Source organism: Chiloscyllium plagiosum, chromosome 9 (assembly GCF_004010195.1).
Source record: "Chiloscyllium plagiosum isolate BGI_BamShark_2017 chromosome 9, ASM401019v2, whole genome shotgun sequence".
NCBI classification, from domain to species: Eukaryota; Metazoa; Chordata; class Chondrichthyes; order Orectolobiformes; family Hemiscylliidae; genus Chiloscyllium; species Chiloscyllium plagiosum.
This window is the reverse complement of record NC_057718.1, coordinates 39,265,641-39,288,298: the sequence shown is the minus strand read 5'-3', so window position 1 is coordinate 39,288,298 and position 22,658 is coordinate 39,265,641. Positions and strand designations below refer to the sequence as shown.

Sequence of the window (22,658 nt, the reverse complement as noted above, 5' to 3'; positions counted from 1 at the left end):
AATATTGCCAGACTGGAGACAGGATCACTACATCAGACATCAGAAAACATTCCCAACTTCTGATTCCGGTCAGAATGTCTTCTGTTAAGACTGGGATGCTAGGAGAATTCATAGCCTTTACTACAACCACTGCACTAAACTTCTTGATTTAAGTACAGTTAACTGAATTGATTGAAGACTTGGTTTTGTACTGCTGGATGAATTGCCCAGTCAATGCGTATGGCTGAAACTGATGCAAATACTTCAGCCTTGACTTTTACACATAAAAGAGTTGTCATAATTGTGTATGTACATGTTCATAATACTTCTTCTTGTTGTTAGTTGTTCAATAGTCCACCACAGTCTAAGACTGTATATGGCAGGACTGCACAATTTTTTCTAATCTCGGTGTTGCAGACTCACGTAGCTCTGAATTTGGTCCACTGCTTCTGCTATTTGGTTTGCATGTTTCCCTGTATTGTAGCTTAACTGGCACCATAGTTTTACATATATCTAGTGCTGCTTCTGGTATGCTCTTCCATGCTCCTCTTTTGGATTTGTCTCATTTAATTAATGAACCTCCTGTCAGTGGAAACACTTTTCCCTTATTTATATATGAAAAATCTTCATAAATTTAAACAGTGCCAAATAGTATTGCTTTTAAATTATTTGTTGGCAATCTGATGCTGTAATGACTAGAGAAAATCATTTTTGGGAAATATAAATAACAACTGATACATATCTAGTTAATGCAAAGGAACGTTGAGTTGGAACCAATAGATAAATGATTGTGTTTGCTTTGGAACAAGCCCTTTAAGCACAACAGCAGAAAAGGCATTGTTGCACGAGGCAATTAAAATGCAGGGCAACCAATGTCAACCTGTACTTTCATGAAAAGTAATAACTCATGCTAGTCAAAAACATTGTTGGAACACTTTGACAATTTGCTTAATGTAGAATCCACAGACCTTCTGCTGTAATGTGTGATCAGGTTAGCTGTTTTGCAATCAAGCATCCAGACAAAATTGGATCAAAGTTATGGAGCTGATTAATTGGCTGAGGGTACAAGAGTCTCAGCTGTCGTAATATTGTTCAGTGTTCAAACTCAGTAACAATTGAAGGTAGATCAATCACATTACTCAAAACGTTGGATGGAGTTTTTTCAAATCTTCACAATTAACAACAGAAAACAATTAGTTTTTGAACGCAGAAGGGACCCCTACTCCAGTTATTTCCAATTCATGCTTAATCCCAGGGAAAGTATTGTATTAGGGCATAGCCAACAATAATATTCTATATTTGTGCTCCTTAGGGCTGAAATGTTATTAGATTAAAGGAAAAGAGTAGTGATTTTCTCAAAGAGTAAAATTCTGAGCATTGGCATATTTTAGACTTCAGCAAAGGACGACCAAGTGATTGATAAATTTGTCTATAGTTTCCTCAGTGTTCTCTCTCTCCCCCTTTCTTGAATAGTAATCCACAGGGGTCAGTCTAGAATCTAGGGAATATTGGAAAAGCAATATATCTGAAGTCACTTCTTTTAAAATTCTAGGATGTTAGCCAATAGATCCACTGGATTTGTCAACAACATACACTGATTTCTTCTTTACAAATCACAGATTAAGGATACACCATTGGAAGATGTATTCAGTGATTTTTGGCCACTTGTGTTAGGTGATATTAACTGGGATTATATTCATTGGAGTTTAGAAGAATGAGGGGGGATCTTATAGAAACATGTAAAATTATGAAGGGAATAGATAAGATAGAAGTAGAGATAACGTTTCCACTCGTGGGTGAAACTAGGACAAGAGGGCATAGCCTCAAAATTAGGGGGAGCAGATTTAGGACTGAATTGAGAAGGAACGTTTTCACCCAGAGAGTTGTGAATTTATGGAATTCCCTGCCCAGTGAAGTAGTTGAAGCTTCCTCATTGAATGCTAGTAAAGCTAAGATAGATAAGTTTTGAACAGTAAAGGAATTAAGGGTTATGGTGAGAGGCTGTGTAAGTGGAACTGAGGCCACAAGAAGATTAGCCATGATCATACTGAATGGTGGAGTGGACTCAAAAGGCCAGATGGTCTACTCCTCCTCCTATTTCTTATCTTCTTATGGTTAAACTTCTTCCCTCATTGCATCCAGGTACACAAAGCAGGATTGCTGACATAGATAATGATGACTGAATACTCCAAGCCTTCTCAGAACCTGTTTAGAGGGCACCAAGCCCTCTGCCGGTAGAGGAGTAGGCCATTCTCTGCTGTGCACCAACACCACAAGTATTCTACTACATCATTGTTACTCTTCTTCCTGTTCAAAATCTCTTAATGGTGTTCCAGCACGTGCTGCAGCCTGACTGCTAAGAGGTACAACCTTTAGGTAGTGCAGGCTACTGTTGGGTAATTCTAAACCTTAGCCCATGCTGATGCATGCAGAAACTCAACAACACCTTTAGCTGTATGCTTTTAATATTTCAATTCACAGATAGCATGACACTTGCCTGCTGCCTCCTTAGAAAGATTAGGTTAATGAAGCAATTCACTTTGTCACTACTCGTTTTTGCACCTCAACCAAATTTCCCTTCCTAACCGTCATACTGAATTATCTAGGATCTTCGTAAGATTTTGGGTGTACCCAAAATACTGTGTATTCATTACGCAAGGCAAACATTTCCCTTCTTGACTGACTCCTAGGATGAGGGGATAGTCCTGAGTAGAGATTGAATAATGTATGAGAAAATTCATTCACATTTCGACGACTAAGAGTTGGCCTAATTGTAAGATCATATTTTTGAGGAGCTTGAAAGACAGATGTTAGATGGATGTGGCCCCTGCCTAGGAGTCTAGGAAATTTCGCCATCCAATGTGTTTTGAATATTTGGAATTCTCTACCCCATGGAGTTAAAGATGGTCAGCCATTGAGGATATTCTGGACAGAGATTGATAGATTGTTGGATACAAAAGGAATCAAATGAAATGGGAATGGTGCTGGAAGATGTGGTTGAGATAGAAGGTCAGCCATGATCTTAATGAATGGTGGAGCAGGCTCAAGGGGTTAAAATATTTTATTTTTAATTTCTAATGCTGTTGAAAAGTATTATTTTGCATTGTTCTGTTCAACAATTGACTGGACTTTGAATCCAGTTACAAATTCAAGATTATTTCAGTTGATAGTTTTGGCTGTCTCACTGATCTCAAAAATATCTTCCTGTCACCAATGAGGCTTTCTGATGCTAATAACTTGATTTTTGCCAACAATGAATCTTCATAAAGTATATACTCATGTAAAAGTTGAATTTTTTAGACTATTTTTAAGGTTAAATTTATGGGATCGACTGTTACAAGGATACTACTTTTGAGGGACTAAAATTCAGCCATGAGAAATTGTCAACAGCCGCAATTCCAATCAAGTCCTGCACGAAGGAAGGAAGATCAGGGATTTGGTAATTATAGTGAAGTAAATGCATAAAGGCCTATCTTGTATAGAAAATGATGGTGTGATAAATTTTCAATAATGAACCTAAGAAATCTCTAGCCTAATGTCTAGTTATGTGCTTTGGGCGGCACGGTGGCACAGTGATTAGCACTGCTGCCTCACAGCGCCAGAGATCTGGGTTCAATTCCCGACTCAGGCGACTGACTGTGTGGAGTTTGCACATTTTCCCTGTGTCTGTATGGGTTTCCTCCGGTTTCCTCCCACAGTCCAAAGATGTGCGGATCAGGTGAATTGGCCATGCTAAATTGCCCTTAGTGTTAGGTGAAGGGGTAAATCTAGGGGAATGGATGGGTTGTGGGTCAGTGTGGACTTGTTGGGCCAAAGGGCCTGTTTCCACACTGTAAGTAATCTAATCTAATGGTATGAATTGTACATCAAGACATGTAATAGCGCAAAAGGAAATAATTTCCTCATCATAACATTTATGTACAAGATAATACCTTGATACACACATTTTGATCTATTATCTGTGAGGAACGAGAGTTGACTTTTATGCGAGATATGTGGAAAATTCCAGATTTTTTGGCCAAAAATAGGGGATCAACCTTTACATGACTTTAACGAGAGTACGTACGGTACACTTCAGTAGTTGTCAAGATTTCTTACTAACTATATTCTTGTTTCAACTCATCTGATCATGACACTTCCTAAGTTTGAATTTTTCAGAAAGGTGTTTTGATCACATAACTAAAAGATATTTCAGGGGAGGTGATGGCCTAGTGATATTATCGCTGGACTGTTAATCCAGAGACCCAGGTAATGTTCTGGGGACCCAGGTTCGAAAACTGCCATGGCAGGTGGTGGAATTTATATTCAATAAAAATCTGGTTCACTAATGTCCTTTCAGGAAAGAAACTGTCATCCTTACTTGATCGCGCCTACATGTTACTCCAGACCCACAGTTGACTCTTAACTGTCCTCTGGGCAGTTAGGGATAGGCAATAAATGCTGGTCTAGCCAGTGATGCCCTCATTCTGTCAATGAATAAAAGAAAGTGGTGGATTGAAATGTGATAGCTATTATAGCTAGTTGGACACTTTTATAACTAATTCATGTATATACAGTGATTTGATCACAACTATCTAGCCAAAGGAACAACCAAATTTAGAATGAGATCATTTGGCGAAGGATGCAAGGCATATGTTCTATTGGCAGCTTCCATCAGTTGCTCCTCTAAAAGTCAGAGTAACATTAATTATCTTGACCAGTTCATTGACCAATGTAGAAAGATCCACACCAGCACCACCATTCATGTACCTATACAAATGAAACAAACAATTGGACTTATTGCATTGCATTCACCATGTCCATTTTTCAACTGTGATTGCCATACAAATTAGCCCACAGACTAACTTTCAAACCTTTCACATGGCCTTATTGTCATTTGCTGGTGACAATAGTTACTGGTGGAAATCTACAAATAATAATCTGAAGCAGGCTATGAAACAAGTGATAATCACCTGACCTTTAATATATAGCATCAACCCCAACTACTCAGTATCAATTAATATCCATGTATCACAAATGTCTCTGAAATACCTCCCAAGAGGCCAATATCCCATCAACAAGCTGCCCTATATTTATGATTCGGAGATGCCGGTGTTGGACTGGGGTGTACAAAGTTAAAAATCACACAACACCAGGTTATAGTCCAACAGGTTTAATTGGAAGCACACTAGCTTTCGGAGCGACGCTCCTTCATCAGGTGATTGAACGCCCTACATTTACACATGGTAAGCCCCTGATTCTGACACTCCCACATCAGAGCCAGAACCCAAAGTTTCAGAATTTCTGACTCCTCTTTTTATCTATCAGCCTAATTGGGGAACTCATTTTATGAGCTCCAGCTGGCTGACCTTGTTACAATCACTTATTCTTAACTGGACTAATGCAAGTTAATTTTAGCTCTTCCCAGCAAATGGAAGTCAGGCTGTATGGTTGTTAGAATTGAACAGATAACCTCTCATTCAAATCTCTTTGTCTTTGATGTAACTAGAGGCCTTTGTTGGATGTCTCATGAATTGAGGCCTGATTGGTTCGATAGGACCCGGATACAATGTTAAATGGGGTGAAAGTGAGGAAACTGCTGCACCTTTCCTGTTAAGCTCAAGCAAGTGTCAACTAGTTCCAAGACAAAATCAAATTGTTTCATGTAGAGACAATGAATTTACAACGTGGCAAAAAGTAGTGGTAAGCCGGAGGATTGGGAAAGTTTTAAAAACTGACAAAAGATGACCAAAAAAAATGAGAGGGAGAAAGTAAACGTTGAGAGTAAACAAGTAATATTAAAATGTTAAGAGCTTCTTTAAAATACAAAAAGGAAGGGAGAATGAGGACAAATAAATAACAATAGGAAAAGGAAACATGAGAAGAGTTGAATAAATTTGCATGAATCTTCACTTTAGAAGACACTGATAGTATTCTAAAAGTACTAAGTAATCTTGGGCAAATGTAATAGAGGAAGTAAATACAATAAATATCACTAGAGAAGAAGTACTAATGAAGGACTGACAGAAAGCAGAGAGTGGGAATAAAAGGATCCTTCTCAGGGTGGCAGCCAGTGACAAGTTGTGTTCCACAAGGCTTAGTGTTGGGACCACAACTTTTCACTTTATACATAAATGATCTAGATGAGGGAACTGAGGGCATTCTGGCTAAGTTTGCAGATGATACAAAGATAGGTAGAGGGACAGGTAGCATTGAGGAGATGGGGAGGCTGCTGAAGGATTTGGACAGATTAAGAGATTGGGCAAAGAAGTGGCAGATGGAGTACAGCGTGGGAAAGTGTGAGGTCATGCATTTTGATAGGAAGAATAGAGACTTGGGCTATTTTCTAAATGGGGAGAAAATTTAGAAGTCTGAAGTGCAAAGAGACTTGGGAGTTTTAGTCCAGGTTTCTTTCAAGGTAAACTTGCAGGTTGAGTCAGTACTTAGGAAGGCAAATGCAATGATGGCATTTATTTTGAGAGAACTTGAATATAAAAGCTGGCATGTATGTCTGAAGTTCTGGAATATTGTTCGCAGTTTTGGGTCCCATATCTCCAGAAGAATATATTGGCCCTGGAGCGTGTTCAGAGGAAATTCACGAGAATGGTCCCAGGAATGGAAAGTTTAATATATGAGGAATGTTTGAGGACTCTGGGTCTATACTCAATGGAGTTTAGAAGGATGAGGGAGATCTAATTGAAATTTGCAGAATACTGAATGGCCTGGACAGAGTGGATGTTGCGAAGATGTTTCCATTGGTAAGAGAGACTAGGACCCAAGGGCACGGCCTTAGAGTAAAGGAAAGACCTTTTAGAACAGCGATAAGGATAAACCTTTTCAAACAGACAGTGTTGAATCTATGGAATTCAGTGCCAGAAAAGGCTGTGGAGGCCAGGTCATTGAGTATATTTAAGACTGAGAAAGATAGGTCCTTGAGTATGAAGGGGATCAAGTATTACAGGGAGAAAGTGGCAGAATGGGGTTGAGAAACTTATCAGCCATGATTGGCTGCTGGAGCAGACTTGATGGGCTGAGTGGCCTACTTTCTGCTCCTATGTCTTTTAGTCTAAAAGGGACGAAGGCCGATTGACCCTGAATCTGATGATTTGTGTTCTTGGATATTAAAGAAAGCAGCTACAGAGATTTTGGATACACTTGTAGAAATCTTTTAAGAATCTTTAGATTTTCAAAAAGTCCCAGAAAATTGGGAAACTGCCAGTATAGCACTTACTTAGTGGAGTGCAAGACAAAAATCCATTAACTATAGGCCAGTGAGGTTAACATATGTCATTGAAAAAATGTTACACTTTGTTTTAGAGGGTGTAATCCCAGAGCATTTAGAAACACAGAGTATAATGAAAAAAGTCAGTATGGCTTCATGAAGAAGAAATCCTGCTTGAAAAAAATTACTGGAATTCTTTGAGGAGATAGTAAGGAGGATAGATAAGGGGGAATCCAGTAGATGCAATTTACTAATTTTCAAAAGGCATTTGATAAAATACTGCACCACTTCTATTTTGGTGTTATCTGCAAACTTGCTAACCATGCCTCCTATATTCACATCCCAATCCTTTTTGTCATTTATGTAAGAAAAAGATCATCTCAGAGTACAGTGGGACCTTAATCAGATGGTATCATTGGAGCTTAATTTAGATAAATGTGAGGTGTTGCATTTTGGTAAGGCAAACAAGGGCAGGACCAGTTAGTGGTAGAGTCCTATGGAGTGTTGATGAAAGGCTTATGCCCGAAATGTCGACTCTCCCGCTCCTTGGATGCTGCCTGACCTGCTGTGCTTTTCCAGCGCCATACTTTCTGACCCTGGGAAATGTTGACAAACAAAAAGACCTAGGGGTGCAGGTGCATAGTTCCTTGAAAGGGGAGTCACAGGGAGACAGGGTGATGAAGTAGGCATTTGGCATGCTTACCTTCATTGGTCAGAAAATTGAAAACAGGAGTTGGAGTATCATGTTACAGCTGCATAGGAGATTGGTGAGGCCACTTTTGGAATGCCGTATACAGTTCTGGTTGCCCTTGTATAGGAAGTATGTTGTTAATTTTGAGAGGCTGCAGAAAAGATTTACAAGGATGTTGCCAGGACTGGAGGGTTTGAGCTATAGGGAGAGGCTGAATAGGCTTGTGGCTATTTTCCCTGGAGCATCAGAGGAGGAGGGATGATCTTATAGAGGTTTATAAAATCATGAGGGTATGGATAGGGTGAATAGCCAAGTTCTTTTTCCTCGGGTGGAGGAGTCCAAAACTAGAGGGCATAGATTTAATGTGAGAGGAGAAAGATTTAAGAGTGAGCTGAGGAATAACATTTTCACACAGAGGGTGGTGTGTATATGGAATGAGCTGCCAGAAGAAGTGGTGGAGACTGGTACACTGACAACTTTTAAAAGGCACCTGGATGGGTATATATAAATAGGGAGGGTTTAGAGGGATAAGGGCCTAATGCTGGCAAATGGGATTAGGTCAGCTTGGGATGTCTGGCCAATGCAAATAGGCTGGATTGAAGGGTTTGTTGCCTTGCTGTATGAATCTATGACTCTCTGACTCTATGAAAGGCTACTTAATAATATAGGAACCTATGATGTTGTGTGCCGTACATTACATAGCCAATCCTCTATCAATGCTGATGTAAGAGAGTTGGGATAAGGCAGTAATTTTCAGGATGTGAACCTGTAACTATGGGCGGCACGGTGGTACAGTGGTTAGCACTGCTGCCGCACAGCGCCAGAGACCTCGGTTCAATTCCCACCTCAGGCAACTGTCTGTGTGGAGTTTGCACATTCTCCCCGTGTCTGTGTGGGTTTCCTCCAGGTGCTCTGGCTTCCTCCCACAGTCCAAAAATGTGCCGGTTAGGTGAATTGGCCATGCTAAATTACCCATAGTGTTAGGTGAAGGGGTAAATGTAGGGGAATGGGTCTGGGTGGGTTTCTCTTTGGAGGGTCGGTATGGACTTGTTGGGCCGAAGGGCCTGTTTCCACACTGTAAGTAATCTAATCTAATAACGTGCCATAGCAATGATTACAGGGACCACAGTAATGACTTGAATGGTGGAAGTGAGTATATCATCGCCAGATTTGCAGATGATGCAAAATTAGATGGGAAGGCAAGTGTTGAGGATGACTCAAAGACTCTGCAGAGGGATATAGACAACTTAAGTGAGAAGGAAAACCCTTGGCAGATTGAATATAATGTGGGAAGATGTGAGTTTGTGCTAGTTGGCAGGGGAAATATTATTTAAATGATGAAAGACTGTAGAGAGCTGCAGAAAATACGGTTTGGGGGTTCTTGTACATAAATCACAAAAAGCTGGGATAAAGTTCAACAGGTATTAGGGAAGACAAGTAGAATGTTGGCCTTTATTTCAGATGGAATGGAGTATAAAAGTAGGAATTCTAGATCAAAACTATACAAGGCATCAGTTAGATCACATCTAGATTACAGGGAACAGTTTTGGTTCTGTTATCTGAGGAAGGATATACTGACATTAGTGGCAGACTACAGAAACTTCACTAAGTTGATCCAGGATATGAGGGATATTATTATGAGGTGAAGTTTCGTAGGTTGGGCTGTACTTATTGAAGTTTAGAAGAATCAGAGATGACTTACTGAAACTTAGATTTTAAATGGGTGGACAGGATTGATGCAGAAAAATGTTTCCTCTTGTGGGAAACTATAAGACCAGACTCCATAATCTCTGAGTGAGGGGTTGTCAATTTAAGATAGAGGTGGGGAAGGATTTCTACTTCTAGAGGGTGGTATTTCTGCAGACTTCTTTATCGCAGGGACTAGGTCATTAAGTACATTCAAAGCTGAGAGAGATTTTTAATCAGCAAGGAAATCAAGGTTAATAGGGAAAGCATAGGAAAATGGAAATGAAGATTATCAGATCAACCACGGTCTCATTGAATGGCAGAGCAGCCTTGATGGGTTGAACGTCTACTTTTGATGCTATGTCTTATGGTGCTACAGAAGACACCATTCTAGTAATATAACATATTTCAAAAATGCCCAAAAAAGAACTTCAGCTGAGCTAGAAATAAGTGCTAGGTATACGCAGGGCTGCTTTCTCATCAGAATGAGACAACCAGTGGTGGTTTAACCTGAGGGTCACCATGCCTCAGGTAGCAGCAACAAGAAGGATGTCAGCTGCACTGATTATCAGTTAGATTTATAAGTATTTTCTGCAACTGTTTGATACTACATAGTGTCAGTGTTCATCTTGTTTCCAAGTCCGTGAAGATTATATCAATCACAGAGTCACAGAGACAGACTCTTTGGTCCAACCTGTCCATGCTGACCAAGTTTCCCAAACTAAACAAGTCCCAATTGCCTGCATTTGCCCCATATTCTTCTAAAGCTTTGCTATTCAGGTACCTGTCCAAGTGGCTTTCAAATGTTGTAATTGTACCTGCACCTACCGCTTCCTCTGGTAGTTCATTCCACACACGAACCTCTCTCTATTACATTTTTTCCCTCTCACCTTTAATATATACCACCTACGAAAAAGATGTTAGCAATATACCATATCTGTGCCCCTCATGATTTTATGAACCTCCATAAAGACACCTTTCAACCTCCTACACTCCAGTGAAAAAACTTCCCAGCCTATTCAGCCTGTCTTTATAACTCAAACTCTCCAGTCCTGGCAGCATCTTGGTGAATCATTTCTGAACCCTCTCCAATTTGATAATAGCCTTCCAAAAACAGGATGACTAGAATTGTTTACAGAACTCCAAAAGTGGCCTCACCAACATCCTGTACAACCTCAGTATGAAGTCCCAATTCAATTGTCTGTCACTGAAGGCAAGTGTGCTAAACGCTGCCTTAACCACTGTGATGCAAGTTTCAAAGAACCATGTATCTCAACCCCTGGGTCTTTCTGTTCGACAACACTATCCAGGGCTCTACCATTAATTGTATAAACCCTGCCGTTGTTTGTTTTACCAAAATACAATATTTCACATTTATCTAAATTAAACTCCAATTGCCATTCCTCAGCCCACTGGCTCAAATTATCAAGATCCCTTTGTAATCTTAGGTAAATTCTTCACTGTCCACTATGCCACCAATTTTCATGTCATCTGCAAACTTACTAACCATGCTTCCTAAGTTCTCATCCAGATCGTTATGTAAATGACAAACAAAAGTGGACCCAACACCGATCCTTGTGGAACAATGCTGGTCACAGGCCTCCAGTCTGGAACTCCACCCCTGTCTTGTAACATCAAGCCAATTTTGTATCCAATTGACAAACTGTCCCTGAATCCCATGTGATCTAACTTTACTACTTAGTCTACCAAATGGAACCTTGTCAAAGGCTTTACTGAAGTCCATGTAGACAATGTCTACCGCTCTGCCCTCATAAAGCTTTATGGCATTAAGGCACCTAGTTAAAAAAATACGTAATCAATAGAAGTCAGACAGAAACTTCTACAGTAACTGGCACAAAGGACCATGATTGGGTACACTGGAAGCTAATGATTTAAATTATAGCACAGTGCTATACATATTCTTCAGGGAAGCATCAGAGGCAGCACTACATTTATTTGTTCCTCCATTATCTTTCTTCCATTCATGCCAGAGGTGGACTGCTTGCTGATGACGTGTCAGAATATGTTGTTCCTCAGATAATGAATGCTGCATAATCGAAACAATATTCAGACTTGGACTGGTAAATGGCACAAATGTTACATGGCGTACAAGTGTCAATTAATGACTATCTCTAATTAGAGAGAGCATCCAGGCAGCTACTAATGGTATTGCTACTGCCAAATCTGTTGATAGCGAGACCTTGCAATCATCATTGACCAGAAACTTCCATAGTCCAGCCACACAAACAGTAGGACATCGAGATGATATAAGAGACTCATGTTTGTAAATGAAGAGAGGAATTTGGTATGCTTTCCTTTATTGGTCATAGCATTGAGTGAGTATAGGAGTTGGGAGGTCATGTTGTGGCTGTACAGGACATTGGTTAGGCTACTTTTGGAATATTGTGTGAAATTCTGGTCTCCCTACTATAGGAAGGATGCTGTGAAACTTGAAAGGGTTCAGAAAATATTTACAAGGATGTTGCCAGGTTTGGAAGGTTTGAGCTATATTAGAGAGGCTGAATAGGCTGGGGCTATTTTTCCTGGAGCGTTGGAGATTGAGGGGTGAGCTTATAGAGATTTATAAAATCAGAGGGGCATGGATAGGCTAAATAGAGAAGATCTTTTTCCTGGGGTGGGGGAGTCCAGAATTAGAGGGCGTAGGTTTATGGTGGGAGGGGAAAATTTAAAAGGGACCTAAGGGGCAACATTTTCATGCAAGGGATGGTGCGTGTATGGAATGAGCTGCCAGAGGAATTGGTGAAGGTTGGTACAATTACAACATTTAAAAGGCATCTGGATGGGTATGTGAAGAGGAAGTGTTTAAAGGAATATGGGCCATGTGCTGGCAAATGGGACTAGATTAGGTTAGGATATCTGGTTGGCATGGATGAGTTGGACCGAAGGGTCTGTTTCCGTGCTGTACATCTCTATGACTTTATGTGAAGCCTGTCCACTATACACAAGGCACAAGTAGGAGTGGTGGGTACAGCTGTCTGTGAATTGATTGATAAACTAATAAATAGGATTCATTTAATCTTATGATTAGGAGTAATATATCTTAATTATAAATATCTTATTACTTTCATGAATAAATTGATCATTCCAGGTGAAATTAAATTAAATGTTAAGCCTATTTAATTTTGCACTCCATTCAAGTGTGTCCTGTTCACGATTCATATTTTAGGTAATTGAATAATATAAATCTAGTTTATGTAGATAATTCAGGCATGCAGTCTAATTTAAGAAATTATTGCTGTACAACAGCAAACTCTTTATAAATTTCATACTTTGGTTATTAATGCTTTATCAGAGGTTTCTGCTCACTAGAACAACTTTTGAAAACATTTCAGAAGACAGAGATTGTGGCTAACACCATTGCTGGGTGGAGCAAGATGCAATCATGCATAAAATTGGAACGTTGTTTTGAAATTTGCAATGCTGTTCATTCCTGATAAAGATCCATAGAGAAAAGTCTATCGGTGTCATCCATGGTATTTTTGACAACATGAGCTTCCACCAAGTATTAAAACACTGATATCCAAATGCAGTTCCTTTGAATAGCAGAAAACATTAGGTGGAATTTTATAGGGATTTAAGTAACATAGGTCATGGTGAAATGGCAGAGTCACTTGCAAAGTTAGGCAAAGCCCATCTTGACATCAGTTTCTTGATGCATTTTCTAATCAGTCTGTTCAGAAATATTATTTCACATCTTCAGAGCAGGTGGAACTTGAACCCAGGCATTTTGATCCAAAGGTAGCAGCATTACCATTGCACTCCAAAAGCCCCACACTGCAGCCTTTATATTCTTCATAAGCAAACTGGCAAATTTCTCAAGGCAATAGCAAGTTTCCAAAAAAGGGGAGATTATTGATCGTTAAATGCCTTAAATGGTCGTTAACAGCCCAACTTGCTGCATCACCTTTCAGGTTTCTGTCTTACCAAACTTGCTAAACAAGTTAGATGTCATGAAATCTCAGCACGGAAATCAGCAATAGTCAAGAAATCCCTTCTGGTGGAAATCTCTCAAACAAAAGCTCATTGCAAATGCACTCAGCCAAAAAAAGGGAGTTCCGTTGAATGTATAAAATAAAAATAAATTGACCACACTTTCCCTAGAGAATATATTCTAGGACATAACTACAGTTTTACATTCAAAATGTCTGTTGAAAACTTCCTGTACCTGTCACTTGTTGGAGCTGCATTGTGGGTGTATCTGTGCAGCCCCAAATGGGCTATGATGGCCATGTTTAATGATGGTGCCTTATTGCTGTGTTGGGAACAATTTAAAAAACAATTAACACTTTAAAAATACTTTGGCTATTGAATGGTTTGGGTAGTTCCGATAATATGGCAAGTTGTATATAAATACAAGTCTGTCTTTCACATAAGCAATTATGTGTAGTGTAATGTTGAAATGGAATTCAGTTTTTAAATCTGTAATTGAATGTCTCAAATGGATTAAAATGTTGTATAGAGAGCATGTTAATTCTAGTTTAATATGATAAATTAGGGCAGAATAATCAGTAATTATTCTGACTACTGTTTAGAGAGAACACAATGATCTCTGAGAACAACTCAATCACCAGCAGGGTTGGATTGAATTTCTAATTAGACATTAAAATATAAAGAAATCTCCAATTACATGATAGAAGCGATCAAAGCATTTTATGGATCATAGAATTATCCTTTCTGAATGCATTACATGAACCTCAGAACTGGATCCAGAGTTGTTATACAAAGACAGGGGGCTGATTCGGATTTGGTTAAGTTGGAGTTGCCTCAAAGTTTTGAATATTCTGCCACGAGACTGAGTGAAGTTTCTCGCTGTGTCTGATTAACTCACCTCATTAACTACATGCCACGTCCCTATGATGTCCATCACATGTGATTCATTCCCAGAGCAACTCGCTGCTCAGCAGATATCCTCAAGTTCCTTGGGCATCTCTGGTGCTTTGCCATCTCTAAAAGGTTAACTACATGCCACGTCCCTATGATGTCCATCACAGTGATTCATTCCCAGAGCAACTCGCTGCTCAGCAGATATCCTCAAGTTCCTTGGGCATCTCTGGTGCTTTGCCATCTCTAAAAGGCCATTGTACACCCAGGCAAGCACTATCAGGCTGGAACTGCCTCCATGATTCCTGGAATTTGTCCTGAAAGTGACAGACAGGGAAAATTGGCACCCATTATGTACACAGGATGTACTACTGGACAGGCTGGTGCAACCCTGGAACTTCCTGTTCCCTTGAGGATGAGCAGTGAAGGCCATGATACCACACCAATCCAGCCTGGTGTGAGATTGCCACCTGGTTGAAGCAGTTTCAGCCATCTGAAAGAATGCCCAGCAGTGTAGGAGGAAGGGTATGTGCCACCATCTTCTTTTTGATACCTTACACTCACTATCTCTGCTGCTGTATCCAGCTCCCACCAAGGATCAGACTCCAGCACTCTCTCTATTCCCCTCACCATCTTTCCTCCCTCAATCTCACCCACCTAAAATTCCTGACAACATTAACCACGCATGCCCTCCGGACTTACCATTCCAGGACCTCCTGAACAATGGCTAACTGACTGAGGACTGCTGGCAACCATGACAAACTTCCGTCCTTTGTGTCTGTGCTAAAATCTCACTGCTCAGCAGATATCCTTGAGTTCCTTGGGTATCTCTGGTGCTTTGCCATCTCTTAAAGGCCATTGTACACCCAGACAAGCACTATCAGTCTGAACCTGCCTGCATGGTTTCTGACCTTTGTCCTGAAAGGCAAAACAGAAATAATATGAGCCTGGTGTCTCTGGCTGAGGGTGTAGAGTGCTTAAAGGCAATGCAAGCAATGCTAGGCAGAGATGCTGTCAGCATCCAGGTATGCTCAGAGTGTGTGTGCTATGACAGTGAGTGAAGAGCCTGATCAAGTTGATGAGCTGAGTGCATGTCCCTGAGTGCACGGAGTCCTTGCTACAGTATTACAGTGATAGTTCCTGGTGCAACCTGAGGTGCAGCATTGAAGTGCAGAAGTGAGCGTTCTCAGAGGCTGACACATGGTGGATACCAATGTCCATGGACGTGGAATACATGTGGCCAGTGCCTTGGAGCTTGCCCTGAGATTTTGGTGCCCAGTATCCAATGTAGGGATTGTTGGGAGTGAGTGTGGTTTCTATGTTAAGATTGCTTGATGCCTAGCTTGTTTGATGAGTTTGATAAGATAGAAAGCTGAATATTAATGAGATGGATTGGGTCACCAATAGGCATTTATACAAGCTTTAATCCTTCTTAATTGGCAACGCATCGTTGCCTCATGAGAAACCCGCCTTACTGTTCTAAAAGCCATTAAGGATGCAATGAGCTGCTCCTGAGATCGAGATCAGTTTCACTAGACGTCTTGTCCAATTCTCCCACTAACTTTATCATCACTCATGTCACTCAGACCCCAATAAGATTCAGCCCAGAATGTTTAGCCCAGATGCACCTTATATTTGAAACAATAAAAAGTGTGAATGCTATTTGTTTGACTGAAACAAGTTGCGATCACTCTAAACCATTAATGATGCTACCTCCTGGTAAGGAATTTCAAATACTTAATTTCAAGTAACCCTGAATATTTTAAAGATTGAACTGAGAAAATTGTCACTATTCGTTACGAAGTACTAGATACAATATTTTGTTGCATGGAATGTACAAAAATTCTCTAAAGGTCAGTTAACATTTATAAAGTAAGAGGTCATCGTGCTGCTTGTGGCTGTTGATTAGTATAGAATCCCTACACTGTGGAAACAGGCCCTTTGGCCCAACACTGATTCTCTAAAGAGTAATCCACCCAGACCCATTCTCCTACCCTATATTTCCCCTGACTAAGGCGCCTCACCTACACATCCTGGAACACTGCAGGCAACTTAGCACAGCCAATTCACCTAACCTGCACATCTTTGGGCTGTGGGAGGAAGCCCACACAGACACAGGGAGAGTGTGCAAACTCCACACAGACAGTTCCCCGATACTGGAATTGAACCCAGGCTCCTGGTGCTATGAGTCAGTAGTGCTAACTGCTGAGCTACTGTGCCAATCCAAATGTATAAAGCATTGTTTACACCCTAAGATGCATAATATTTGTACTTTAAAACTGAGCGTAATTATTACCTTACTACATAAATAAATTAATTTATAAGTTGAGAAACGTAGCGCTATCCTGGGAAGACCTGTGCAAGTCTGTAGCTGTCACATTCTAAATCTCATCAGGTCGTATCTGTGGCACAATCAACAAGACCTCATGGCCTCTTTAGACCCAGTGATGATGAGTTTAAAAATGATCCTATACTGCACATTTTTACTGTGGAATAGCTTCTGCAAGATAGTGAACAATTAAAAAAATCGGAACAATTATAGGACTGTCACAAGGACAATCTTCTGGAACTGTTTAATGAACCTTTGAACTGAGGCGCTGTCTGATGTCTCAGGTGGATTGAAAAGATTCCATTTTATTTGGAGAGTGGTGGTGGTTTTCATGGTCTGTATTTATTCTTCAGTCGATATCATTGAAATAAATCTAGTCATTGGCACATTGCTGTTTGCTGTGTCACTCTGTGTGAATATTCCCAACACAATAATAAAAAACTATACTGTCCAAAAGTACATAAAGTGCTTTGTAAAATCCTGAAGTCATGGAAGGCATGCTACATGCTTTCTACATGTTTGCCTTTTCCAGACTGATTTTTTACTGAGAAGCTACATTTTGCATTAGTTTTGTTTTTAAAAGAAATGTCATCTAGTTCCAGATTCTTCATCCAAGGAAACACAGACTAGGTGTAGGATAGATCTTTTCAGCCTTCTTTGCCTTTCATTAAGATCTTGACTGATGGGGTTGTGTTCCCAACTCTACCCTCCTTTCTGCCCCCCTCAAATGCATGACTCCCTTGTCTATTAAAACTCCATCTAACTCAACCTTCAACAAATGCAATGACCCAGCCTCCATTGCTTTCTGGGGAAGAGAATTCCATGCATTAACAACTTCCTGAGAGATAAAATTCTCCTCTACTCTGGTGAGCTGGTGAGCCTGATGTTGGTGGTGGACAAATTGTTAGAGGGAATCCTGAGGGATAGGATTTAGATGTATTTAGAAAGACAAAGACTGATTAGGGATAGTCAGCATGGCTTTGTGCATGGGAAATCATGTCTCATGAACTTGATTGAGTTTTTTGAAGACGTAACAAAGAGGATTGATGAGGGCAAAGCGGTGAACGTGATCTATATGGACTTCAATAAGGCATTTGACAAGGTTCCCCATGAGAGACTGGTTTGCAAGGTTAGATCTAATGGAATACAGAGAGAAGTAGCCATTTGGATATAGAACTGGCTCAAAGGTAGAAGACAGAGGGTGGTGGTGGTGGAGGGTTGCTTTTCAGACTGGAGGCTTATGACCAGTGGAGTGCCGCAAGGATCGGTGCTGGCTCCACTACTTTTCATCATTTATATAAATGATTTGGATGTGAACATGGGAGGTATGTTTGGTAAGTTTGTAGATGACACCAAAATTAGCGGTGTCGTGGACAGCAAAGAAGGTTACTTCAGATTACAATGCGATCTTGATCAGATGGGCCAATGGGCCGAAGAGAGGCAGATGGAGTTTAATTTAGATGAATGTGAGGTGCTGCATTTTGGGAAAGTAAATCTTAGCAGGACTTATATACTTAATGGTAAGGTCCTGGGAAGTGTTGCTGAACAAAGAGACCTCGGAGTGCAGATTCATAATTCCTTGAGAGTAGAGTCACAGGTAGATAGAATAGTGAAGAAGGCGTTTGATATGCTTTCCTTTATTGGTCAGAGTATAGAGTACAGGAGTTGGGAGGTCATGTTGCGGCTTACAGGATGTTGGTTAGATCACTTTTGGAATATTGCGTGCAATTCTGATCTCCTTCCTATCGGAAGGATGTTGTGAAACTTGAAAGGGTTCAGAAAAGATTTACAAGGATGTTGCCAGGGTTGGAGGATTTAAGCTGTGGGGAGAGGCTGAATAGGCTGGGACAATTTTTCCTGGAGCATCGGAGGTTGAGGGACAACCTTATAAAGGTTTATAAAATCATGAGGGGGAACAAGGCCTTTACTCTGGTGGGGGAATCCAGAAGTAGAGGGCATAGGTTTAGGGTGAGAGGACAAATATATAAAAGAGACTTAAGGGGCAACCTTTTCACGCAGAGGGTGGTGCATGTCTGGAGTAAGCTGCCAGAGGAAGTGGTGGAGGCTGGTACAATTGTAGCATTTAAAAGGCATGTGGATGGGTATGTGAATAGGAGGGATTTAGAGGGATATGGGCCAAATGTTGGCAAATGGAACTAGATTAAGTGAGGATATCTGGTCTGCATGAACGAGTTGGACTGAAGGGTTTGTTTCTGTGCTGTACATCTCTGTGATTCTATGACTCTGTCTTATGAGAGAAAATTGCTTATTCCAAAACTGATTTTAGTCTCCCCTGCATGAGGAAACACCCACCAGCTACCCATTGTATCCAATCCTTTTGGATCTTATATGTTTCAATATATTCATCTCCCAATCTCTAAACTCCAATTGATATAGCCTAACCTGTTCAACTTTCATAAAGTAAGCTCCTCAAGAATTAATCTAGTAAGCTTTTGTCACACCACATATGAGGCAAATGTATCCTTCTATTGTATAGAGTACTCCAGGTGTAATCATACTAAAGCTCTGTACCAAAGCAGCAGGACTTCCTTTCTCTGTACTCCGACCCATGGATAAAAAAGCCAACATTTAATTTGTTTTCCTAATTGATTACTGGACCTGAGTGTTGAACTTGTGTTTTGTGTACAAGGGTACCCAAATTGCCCAGGTAAGAAAGCATTTCACAATGACAGTCATTTAAAAAAAGATCTGTTTCCAGTCTATGACACGACAGGCAAACTCTGGAGTTAAAACGTGCTGTAGAAATGGATAGAAAGTAATGATTTCAACAACCTGAGTCTTTTCCTTATTTTCATTATAACTTCTACTCTGTAAGTTTCCAAAGGACATTTAAATACTTTCACTACTCTCTTCCTATCGAAGCTTTTACATATCTGTCGAAGCTCTTACATACTATTTTTATATTGTTTGCTGGTTTCTTCTCATTATTTTTGTTCCTTTGGATCATTCTTTACTGGTTTCTAACACCTTACCAATCTTTAGATTAGATTAGATTACTTTAGATTACTTTACAGTGTGGAAACAGGCCCTTCAGCCCAACAAGTCCACACCGACCTGCCGAAGCGCAACCCACCCATACCCCTACATTTATCCCTTACCTAACACTAAGGACAATTTAGCATGGCCAATTCACCTGACCTGCACATCTTTGGACTGTGGGAGGAAACCAGAGCACCCGGAGGAAACCCACGCAGACACGGGGAGAATGTGCAAACTCCACACAGTTTAGGCTAACTATCTTCAGGGAAACATTTTCAAGCTGTAATAAAATGCTAGTCTTAACCTCTTTATTTAGCCACTGATGTTTCATTTTTCTTGTGGGCTTTTATTTCTTTGTGGAATTTGTATTCATTGAAGATTATAAAATATTTTCTTAAATGCGCTTAATAGCTTGTCAACGGTAATACTACTTAATATATTTTCAATCTATCTTAGCCAGCTCATCTCTCATATTGACATAATTGGTTTATTTAAGCTTAAGAAGCTGAAGGGGTGTAATTACACCATGGAAACTTCCATAGACAGACATTTTTAATAATAACACATGAATTTGGATAGGAAGTGAATGCAGATGTAGATTTGTAATAGCTATATTACACAGATTACTATTTCTACCAATATAGGCATATCTTCCTGTTGGAAGTTTTTAAAATTTTAGATGATACTGTAAAAATTCACATGTATCTTTGAGTGTTTTGAATAAAATAAAGAAACAGTTAATGTTCAGATTTGATCTTCAAACAATGACATCTGTGATTACACAGGATGTCTTTGATAACATGGCTTTTTATAACATATAATGTTTCTGTTGTTAGAAAGCACCTGAACTGAGCAAAATCTTGGAGAAATGGGAGTAAAAATCATAATGATACAGTTAATGTTCTTTCCCCATTGTGGCAATTTAATACCTGCTGCTTTTTTAGGTAAAGTTAGGGTAGTGTATTTTTAGAAGGACTGTGATAAATTTTAATAGTCTGTGAGTGAGCATCACAATCTGCAAAACCAACTGCACACTGAGCAGAGGCCTTGTCAGGTGAGTTTAACACTTTGCTTTTTGAGATAAGGTGGCATCGTAGTGGAAGGGGTTTTGTGTGAGAATGTAGTGCGAAGGTGGGGCCTGATGACTTGGTTGAAGGCGATTTGGATCTTAATCTGTCAGCCCCTCAAGATAATCATCCCTCACATCTTCAATCCTGCTAAATCTTAAATACTTCCTACCCTGCTGAGCTGTAGCTTTCCGAGTGATGTAAAATTCATTCCTCATCCTGATACGTTTTCTGCCATTGCAAAACCCTGAAACACCTCAGAAAGCTCAGCATGCTTAAACCATTTCTTTGATTTCAAAATTAGTCCACCAGCCTCAGGCACTGACAGCTCTGTCTTGAGTGATCTAAATCCCTGGCTCTCAAATCTTATTACCTGCTTTAGTGTCCAAAAACATTCTCTCAAATGTTTCCCAGGAACAGATATTTCAATCCACTGCAAGTACTATCAGACCCTTCAACGTGGCATTTCCTCCTCATCACAGGGCTATCCCAAGGCTAATAAATGTGTCTGTCCTGTACAGTGTATCAGTGTTTACATAATATCATAAGCAATAGTTTGGAACATAGCGTAAGACGTTGGTATATTGTGCACCTGTCAGGTGACATCTGTCATGCCCAGTGCTGTCCTTTTGTTCTCATATTATGCATTTATACTTTTGTGTTTTTAGTGTGTACTTTTTTTTAGTCCAGGAACACTCTTTGTTTGTTGAGTAATTAGATTGCAGAAGACAGCTGCTGCCTGTATTTGATTTTGCAGTGGGAAACACTGGGAAACATCTTCCTACTCATGGAGGTGGGTTAGGCTCAGAAGAAGAAACCCAGAAAATTTTGTAAGAACTGTGTTGATCTGGATTGCTAACATGTTTCTGCCCACTGCTGTTTTTTTCCTATAGGCAGCTGTGCCCATTCATGCCAACCTGTGTGACTATGGTGGGAAGCTTAATAGGTTTAACAGTGGTTTTTGCACAGCAAGTCGGCTTCTTTGTGTAGGAGCCCCTGATACGTCAGCACCCTGCCGATCTAGAGGAGGAAGCTGCGCAGTTGGAGGTTGGAGCTAAAAATTTTGAAGGATTTTTAGTTTTTACAGGTGGAAAATAGCAAGGCTGATGTATTCCCATGTCATAGCCTTGCTATTGAATGAGTATTTCCTGTAGGCTGTTTCTTCTATTAGTGCGGGCCTGATCTAGTGACAGCCTTTCCTGTCTAATAATGAAAACACTTACATTACATCACTGCTGCTCCCACAACTTTGCTCTCTGCAATGTTCCCACTTGTGATACATTTAAGGCTGTCAACCATTACATCTCCACCTCACCTCAATTTATAAATGCTGGTGGTGTGTGTCAGTTTCTTGATAAAAGAAACAGACAGCCAGGAGAACGTGGCAGAAAATAATTGTTTAATGCCTTATCACATCTTTCAGAAGTGCCCCAAACATGAATTTGGAGCACAACCAGTACAGAGGAAGAAAATGGCTCTTTTTGGGCTCAAGGTTTTGTAAGGTCGACAACACTAAAAGGAGTAAAGGTTCTTCTGCATATTGTTACTTACTTATCATGCTATGGGACCAGTTTTTAACACAGTTCTTAGCTTTGGGCTAAGAATTCCACATGGACGTTTTCAGTGGCACGGTGATTTGTTCTGCATGGGGAACACGTGTTGTTTCCATACATTTAGTACAGCACAAGGGGAGATGATGGCCTTGTGCTATGATCACTGGGCTGTTAATTCAGACACCCAGCTAATGTTCCAGGGATCGCGGATTCAAATCCCACCATGGTAGGTTTCCTTTAGGGAGGAGGGATAAAAAACAGCCATCCTTACCTGCTTTGGCCTACATGTGACTCCAGACCCACAGCAATG

General features: G+C 40.2%; 1 protein-coding gene across 2 annotated transcripts in view; it reads left to right on the top strand.

Moving 5' to 3' along the window:
- Window positions 1-22,658, top strand: part of kcnh1a (potassium voltage-gated channel, subfamily H (eag-related), member 1a) — a 283,339-nt gene that overhangs the window by 147,183 nt on the left and 113,498 nt on the right. The window lies entirely within an intron of this gene.